Source organism: Mercenaria mercenaria, chromosome 2 (assembly GCF_021730395.1).
Source record: "Mercenaria mercenaria strain notata chromosome 2, MADL_Memer_1, whole genome shotgun sequence".
Classification (NCBI taxonomy): domain Eukaryota; kingdom Metazoa; phylum Mollusca; class Bivalvia; order Venerida; family Veneridae; genus Mercenaria; species Mercenaria mercenaria.
Window position 1 is genome coordinate 25878234 of NC_069362.1, and position 9010 is coordinate 25887243.

Sequence of the window (9010 nt, forward strand, 5' to 3'; positions counted from 1 at the left end):
TGATTCAATTTTGCTTAAAAGAAATCAAACAGTTTCATTTATCGGGCCAACATCGAGAAACTTCACATCAGGCAAACACCCACATTTGATATTCTAAGATAAGATTTATTAATTGAGTCGGAAAGACAATTACAAGTAACATAAGCTCTGATGAGATAACTGACTATAAATTCTCGTTATGTACTGCTTTGATTCTATTTTGCTTAATAATCTATTTTAAAAACTCTGTACCTTTTACTCTGTTTTATTAACGTTTATCAAAATGGCAACATTCATGTGAATTTTTCAATTCAACAACAATTAAAATACAAATCCGGAACTGATGTAATGTTGTTAAAAGTCATAGTTAAGTACCGCTAATATCTAAATATATTCAGGATTTGCAAGGAATGTCAATTATTTATCTTGTAAGTACTAAAATAGGTTGTTACATGAAATATCGAGACAAATATGTAAGTTAACCAGACGTGCACGTGCAGCACGACCATCCGCTTAACTTCTGACGTGTAGCTTTTCTGTGCTAAAGTGTTATTTCAGTTATTTAAGTTTATGTATTCTTGCATACCAGACGGGGATTTCCGGTATTTTTACCGGTGCTGGAAAAATCCATCTTACACCCCAGGGTGTAAGATGACTCTCGTGCTGTAAATGACGTACTACGAACTACATATATGTAGAAGATTTATGTTGTAATTTATATTTTTTTTAAAAAAACGGAATAGAAATTCAATACCTTGACAGTTCCTATTGGTTCCTGATAGCATATTTCTCGATTCAAATCACGTTATTTTATCAAAAATTTATAACGTTACGCTGCAACTGATAAAACAAAACCGGAACTAAACATTGTTATTTGTTTTGAAACGTCATGACGTCTTTCCTGTTTACGGACGTTGGTTTCCTGCGCTTTGTTTAAATACACTGCTATAAGAAATAGTTCTAAAAAGAAAGCCGTTCGACTGATTTTATTTTCATTATTTTATCTTGATATCGGTATGCAAGAAAAAGATTCTGTCACTGGTTATAGGTGCAGATGGGAATATCCGGCTCTCGGGTAACTGTTTAGGCGGTAACTCGGTAGGAACCTCGTTACCGCCTAAACAGTTACCCTCGAGGCCGGATATTCCCATCTGCACCTACAACCAGTGAAAGAATCTTATACGGTCCATCCATCCTTTCAGACACAATGAAGCATATAAATGCCACGTAGAGTATAGACCGCCTGTGCTAAAGTGGACTATTATAGCAATTAATATACTACAGTTATAATTATTTATAAAAGGGAAATCTTAAACAAATATTCTGACTCAATTTTACATAAATCTTACAAAGATATTAAAATGATAAAATAAAATGTTAAATAATAAATAATATGAATCGGTCATTATGAAAGCTGTACAAAAATAAGGATAAAATAAGAATAAAGGGAAGTAATTCAGAAAGGAAATCTATTTTTAAATGAAATAAAGCAGTTTATCATTTAGCTTACTCCTATACAGTGATCTCCCTTGTCATTCGATTCAGGACAGGTAGAAAGAATCGCATGCAGATCTATATCCTATACAACTAATAAAAATGATTCAGATCATATGCTGTTTTATTACTGACGAGTGCATTATGTATTAAGGCTAAACTAGAGAAATCTTTATTATACGTTTTGAACTATTTTTTCACGGCATATTTTCGTGCGCTTCGGTCACGTCTGTGTTTAAAAGGAATACACCTTTGGTTTTCAACTTAGCAGTGTTCAATGGATCAACCGACTTAAAAACATAATTTTAATACGAAATGACGCATTTTTTAACCTTATTGTATTTACATAAGTATGAAAATATCAACCGACTGTAGAACAATGTTCAGAAAACAGTTTATATCAATAAGAATATCTGTCGATTAGCCAGAAAAAACGGACAAAAACCTTACAACGGATTAATCTGTCATTCAGTGAAAATGGTTAGTCTGATATTTTTGCAAGCTCTGGAATACGGTAATTATAGGTCTCAACCACTTCGTGGTTTCAACCTAAAAATAATAAAAAGAAAACGAAAAAAGCATTGTACAAAATATCTAATAACTATTACTAATAGACACAAATTTATGGCAACTGAAAAGGCCGTGACGGACTAAAAGCATTTCAGTGCCCTTTCCTCGTAAAATCTTATTAGTATTTAAATTAGTCTAAAGAGTAGAGGGATTAAAGAATTGGATATCAACTACCTATTTTGAAAAATAGCAGTGATTTGAAGTCAGAGCATTGTGTCGCACTTACGTTATTTAGATCTATCAATTTTGACCAAATTAAAAATTAACATTTAAGATTTCTTTTTATTGACTCTTAACAGGAAGGTCTAATACGGGGAGTAGAAACTCCGTATAAATCAATACATTTATCTGTACTATGCTGTCGTCCATACCTGTAAATATCGACCAGTCGTTAGCGATCGATATTTTGTTTTCGCCACTATCGATTAGCGCGTAATTAGCATATTACCTCATGTTAATCATGGAGCTATAACACTTATTGTTCAAAGGGTTTACCAGTCACATGTTAAGTGGCGATAATTAGATGATCAGAGATTGATCTAAAGGGATTCTGAAGCAAAAACAGCATGCGACTGCATGTGGTGATATGCTTAATTATTATGAATTAACTCGAGCTCACTTCCCTGAAGAAATATTTTACCACGTAACTTCAAACCTTTATCAAAGGGCCGATTTTTGTTGGATTTGAATAAAAAAAAATGGAAAATAACAGAAAGCTGACACTTTGCTTAATCTTGTAGAGCCATAATTATAATTATTGTGTATAATGTCAGATTTCTACATACAGAAACAAGCATTCTTCTTGAACGTAGGGAATGTTTCAAACGAAATTGTTGTTTAAACTCCACAAATTAGTTTAATAAATTTAATCTTAAAACTGATGTGTGAAAAATACAATGTATTTAAATTAAAATAACAATATTTTTTTTAAAGTCAAGTCAAAGTTTATTCGGCAAAAACATATACATGTTCATCGCCAGTTACAATGTGGCGGTACATACACATATTACAGAAAAGTATGAGTCATATATGGTATGAGTGGAATGTACAATCAACATATTAAGCATTATGAATAAATATACAAACAAGCAAGAACATTTCATTCATTACAATACTATCAGCAAAAAAGTAGCTACCCAACTGCTTCATTTCTTTTAAGCGTTGCGAAGTAAATGTATTTTCCTAAATTTAGAAGCTTACTTCTTTGAGTTAAGCTCATAATAGATTTGAATTTATGAACACTAGGCTATACACAGTAATATTTTGGCAAATACTGTTTCCTTAAATCATAATAAAAAGGACAAACCAATAAGAAATGATATTCATTTTCAATTTGTTGCATATTACATTTTGTACATAATCGCTGACTCCTCTCAATATTTCTGAATCTTCCTTCTTCAATTGCCAACTTATGCGCAGAGCATCTGAATCTAGATAAAGCTGTTCTATATTTTATGTTATCAATATATGATAAGTATTTTTCTTGACAAAAATCATTTTTAAAGACATTATAACTTTCTAATTTTGAAAATGTACTAAGTTCTGAATGCCACTGCTGTAAATAATGATCAAATATTCTTTGTATTACTGCATTTATTTGAACAATACTAATATTATTATGATTCCATAAGTAGGAAAATCCTAGATCAGACAGCAAACTTTTCACATTTTTGACCAACTATTCACTAATATCCATTAGCATTGGTTAAAAACATCAATTTATGTAATAAAGAGTTTGGAGATTTCGTAATCCTGTACCAATACTTAATAATTCTAACTTTACGCAGGACTGACAAAGGAAATCTGCCAAATTCACCAAAAACTGCTGAAGTCGTTGTCTGTTGTCGTACACCGAGAATCTGTTTCAAAAATTTGAGGTGAATTTTTTCTATATCAGGTGCTTTATGAAATCCCCAAATCTCTGATCCGTAAGACAGAATTGGTAAAATCATGCAATCAAAAAGTTTTACCTTTTCTTCAACATTCAAAGAAACTTTATCAAACAATGTATTCAAAGAATATAACGCCTTCAATGCTTGGTTAGACAATGATTTTTGAGCTTGAAAATAGTTTCCATTCGACGACAACGTAACACCTAAATATGTAAATACCTTAACAACTTTTAATTGTTCATTATTATAATACAATTCTACATTCTCTAATCTGTTACCAGACTTAAACACCATAACGACTGTTTTATCAACATTTACAGTTATGCCCCATTTGTTACAATAAGTATGCAGTTGGTTAAGTAACAATTGTAGGCCTTCCTTAGAATATGAAAATAAAGCAGTATCGTCTGCAAACAATAAGAGGTATATTTGTAATTCATCCAAGGTGAAGGCCTCATTATTATCATTTTGCAAATTTTCATACATGTCATTTACGAAAAAAATAAACAAAAGAGGTGAGAGTGGTTCCCCTTGTTTTACGCCCATATAACTGTCAAAATAATCAGAAAGAGACCCATTTGCTTTTACACAAGATTTAACACAATTGTACATACTTCGCAACATAGATACCACTTTGGAAGACACGCCATCTTTTAGCAATTTAAACCAAATACCATTCCTGTATATCATATCAAAACATTTTTGGAAATCTATGAACGATGCATAAACCTTTTTCTTTTCATGTTTAATTATTTTATCAATAATAGAACAAAGAGCAAAAATACAGTCTACAGTACTTCTATCTTTTCTAAAGCCGTATTGAAATTCGTTCAGCAATTCATTGTCTTCAGCCCATTTGCGCAGTCGCATATCTAACATTATAGAAAAAATCTTAGAAAATATACTTGTTAGAGTAATGCCCCTATAATTATTTACATCGTTTAAATTGCCCTTTTTAGGTACTGGCACTACAATACCTTTACACCAAGATTCCGGATAGGTGCATGTATTAAATATATGATTGAACAACTTACACAAAACAGGCGCTATGACAGTCTTGTTTTCTATGAATATTTCAGGGATGAGCTTGTCAACACCAGCACTTTTCCCTCTCTTTAAGGAAGAAATGGCCTTTATAACATCACAACACAAAAATCACAATCTAACTGTTCTACATTTATAACATTTATCTCATCACTACTCAAATTCTCTTCAACATTTATATTTGTGAATACATCATCTTTTGAATAAATATCTTTAAAATGATTATAAAATTGGTCTAGTGATAATTCGTTTTTTAACATTTTGTTTCTCAGTTTCTTAATTTCTTTCCAAAATTTCTGCGGATTTTCACTAGCTAACAAATGCATTTTCTTTTTCTGATTAATATGAAATTTGGTGCGAGCCCGTCTTTTAGCTATTCTGTAGAGACGCCTTTTGGTAACTAGTATTTCCCTATTTTGCTGTGAATTGCATTTAGAATATATTTTATTAGCATATTTTAAATCGCGCCTTGCATTTTCACACTCTTCATTAAACCATGTACTTTTAAACTTTCTGCTACAATAACCCTTAGAACTATTTATTACTTTAGTTTCCCCAAAAATATTAAACGTTTTACTATACAAAATGTCGGATATTTCTTGTATTCCAGAATCTAACTCTGTCTCAGCCTGAATTATGCTGTTAACTATGCTTTCAATGTTACAAATTTCACCTGACATAATTTCTTTTAAAAAAGGCCGACAACGAAGTTACATTTAGTATTCCGAACTTTTAGATAAAACTGCAGAAAATCATCTAGGTTTAACACGCATTTAAATGGTGAAGAACAGAGCAATATCATAAACAAATATTTTCAGGCAACAGTTTACAGTTTTGACTTGCTATTTTCATTAAAATATGTCCTAATTTTTTTATTCTAAATACTCTGAATCAACAAGGCAAATATCATGTAAAAAACGACATCTTTCTCTCTGGGTAAGACAAGTCTAGATTTAGCCATTTTCACAGGGCGAAAAGTAACATTAATGTAGATATTTTCCATTTAAAAACAGATGCAGGCAATAATTTCATGGCAGAACTTTTGTTTTCAACAAAAAAATCAACAAATGCTTTCCCAGATTTTCACTGAAAGGACGAGTTAAACTGTAAGGCGTAAGTGTTTGAGTAATAGCAGAATAACCTACGGCATACGCTTCGATTGGACGACAGCATCAGATAAGATAAATGCCTGTTTCCAGTCCCCGTATCAGTTGTTCCAGCTCTTAAGGAACTCAAGAACAATGACTTTTCTGAAGGAATAGTAAATTTTTGTCAAGCAACATCCTATCGCTTCATTATCATTATCACTTAGTTCTGACCCGGCAGTCTGCGCCTCGTTTTGAAAATGCGGGATTTGGCGAGAAATCCTGAGAATGATAAATTCGCCGAATGGGAAACTGGTCTATTGCACTTATGCTTCTAATAAGGAAAGCTCTAAAAATCTCGATCTACAAAATGTATTCTGTTCTGAAAGAAGCATAAAACATCTATATCAACAGGTTTGAGGAAACAATCTATGAATTTTCTACTGGGGTCGAAAACTATCGACACAATGGTTTTATGCCGGCAGATATCAACACTCCATTCTGTACTGTATCCTTGGCATCTTGGTAATATTTTCCTCTATAATTGCTGTCAAGGACATCTTTCCCATCTGTTCCATGCTGTAAACTCGAAAATTACTGAATTTTCAAAAGCAATTTCAAGGAGAACACTATCCACCTTACGACTCGCGATAACTCTTCCAAATATTGCTGTATCAGTAAGAACAATAGTTTGATGTAAAACGATAGCGCGAGATACGCAGACTTTTAGGAAGAATTTATGACGTCATGACAACATCACAGAAAATGTTAGAGACTATGGCAGTTATACTATTAAGGTGTCGATAACTGACGATTTTCGTTAATACCCGATTGTTATACACTGAAAAATGATGAAGTTGGTGAAAATGAAATTTAGATATTTTTTAAATGCAAGAAGAATGTAAATTTTCTGTTTTATTTCAAAAGCGTTACAACGGTTTACTACCTTCTGTCCAATATTTTTGGTTATTTCTAAGAATATATCGCAGAAATCCTATATGTCACAAAGTTTGTACCACTAGTAACTTTCAGAGTAGATCTAGTCTACTCACATTTTATGGATTTTTTTAGAGAAATTATTTTCGCCTAAAATGTGTGGGTCAGTCCCTTTAAAGATGCGCCACAGAAAAACTGTATTCTTTTGTATTTCCATGATGGTAATAATACATGATTTGCATGAAAAAAAAAGGGAAATACAAGTATCTAGTCACAACTTGGCGTTGACATATATAAGGCCACGACATTGTGTTTAATGTCTAAACATTTTATTAAATTAATGAAGCAGTATTCATAGTACTTGATGTATTAAGTTGAGTTTAGACCACACTTTGTTTATACGGTGGAAGATAGTTATTGATCTATGTTTTAAAAACTATACTAAAAAGGGGTTGCTTGAATAAGTTTGTAGATGAACTTGTGAAAACACAATAATTCATGGAAGGCCTTAAATGACAAACTGTCTTGTATTATCAGAATGATTTTCACGAATTTCATGTGGGAGGAAAAAGTAGGTCACTACTGTTTCCCGCCTTTTCAGACCTGAGTCACGTTTTTATCGTGCAATTTACGTGTAATGAAACAGAAAATAGGCCAAGGTAAAAACATATAAGCTGTTTGTTTCCCACTGTAAATTGTGTTCAATTAGTTTTACTTAAAAATAATATATCTCATTCTGTAAGTTGTCGCTGAATAAAATCATTGTTTGGAGTTCAGATGCGAAGGAATTCTATCACGAGGGCGCAGCCCTAGTGCTATAATAATACGCATCTGAACGACAAACAATTATTTTATTAAAGACCAAATCACTAAATGGAATATATTATTTCGATTCTAACACGTTACCAAGGATTTTAAACCAAGGATTTTAAAGAACATCCTTGGCGACATCCATTTAACATTTGCTTGTTTTCCGTTTGTTTCGTTTCCGACGCGCCGTTTGACGCCATGACGTCATAATAATGAGATCAAAAGAATTAATTGTTGTATAATAACACTTCTTTGTTTAATAGTTAAATGAATCAGGTCGTGTTAGAATGGCTTGTAGACAATGAGGTTGCAAATAAAAAGATATTAAGTTAATTGTCTCTTAATGACACGCGGCAAAATACGTATTTCGAGAATACCGATTACCTAACGGGAAATACGTAATCATACGGAAATTGCCGAGTGCCATTACGGATCCATTACCTTCAGAAACGTTTGCAACATCCGTGATAAAACTGGTAACGTAAGATTCAACAACAAGTGAGGAAGTGCGATAATTATCGAGGTATTTGAACTGAAAACATCCGGGTTGAGACTTTATTTGCTGAGTATATATAGGCATTGGCACCATGGCAAGTGCACTGTTCTGTACGTTACAAAAGAAGAAGAACCAGGTTGTGAAATTTAGCACGTTGCAGAAGTCAAAACTTAATTAACGTAAATGCTTCACTGTCGAGCTTTTGAAACCCATGCCTGGCACCAAGAAAGCCTATTGCGAAGACTCTTTGTTTTACTTGTTACAGAATTGTAGCATTTTCGATTGTTAAAAGATGATCACATAATGACCCTCTTTATTTCTTTGGAAGGTCATCTGTTAAGGCTAAAATAATAAGCGGTTGATACAACAAATCAATCATTTAGTTTGTTAATGACCCTCTACGGAAATATACACAGTCGGTTAACGCCTCGTCCCCTTTTTATCATCCAACTCAATATTTTTCCGTTGAGGGTCACTAACACACTAAGTAATTAATATCATATAAAACATTTGACACTCACATCAAGTTACAAACATTTTTGAAGGTTGTGCAAAAGAATTCAACATATTTATTTTGCAAAATAGCTCTCTCTCTCCCTCTTCCCCCCCCCTCTCTCTCTCATTTCGAAGCATTATGTGAAGGTTACTGGAAACACAAAATTAGTTCTTGGCCTTTTTATTTAAGTTTGCATCAATTTCACGTG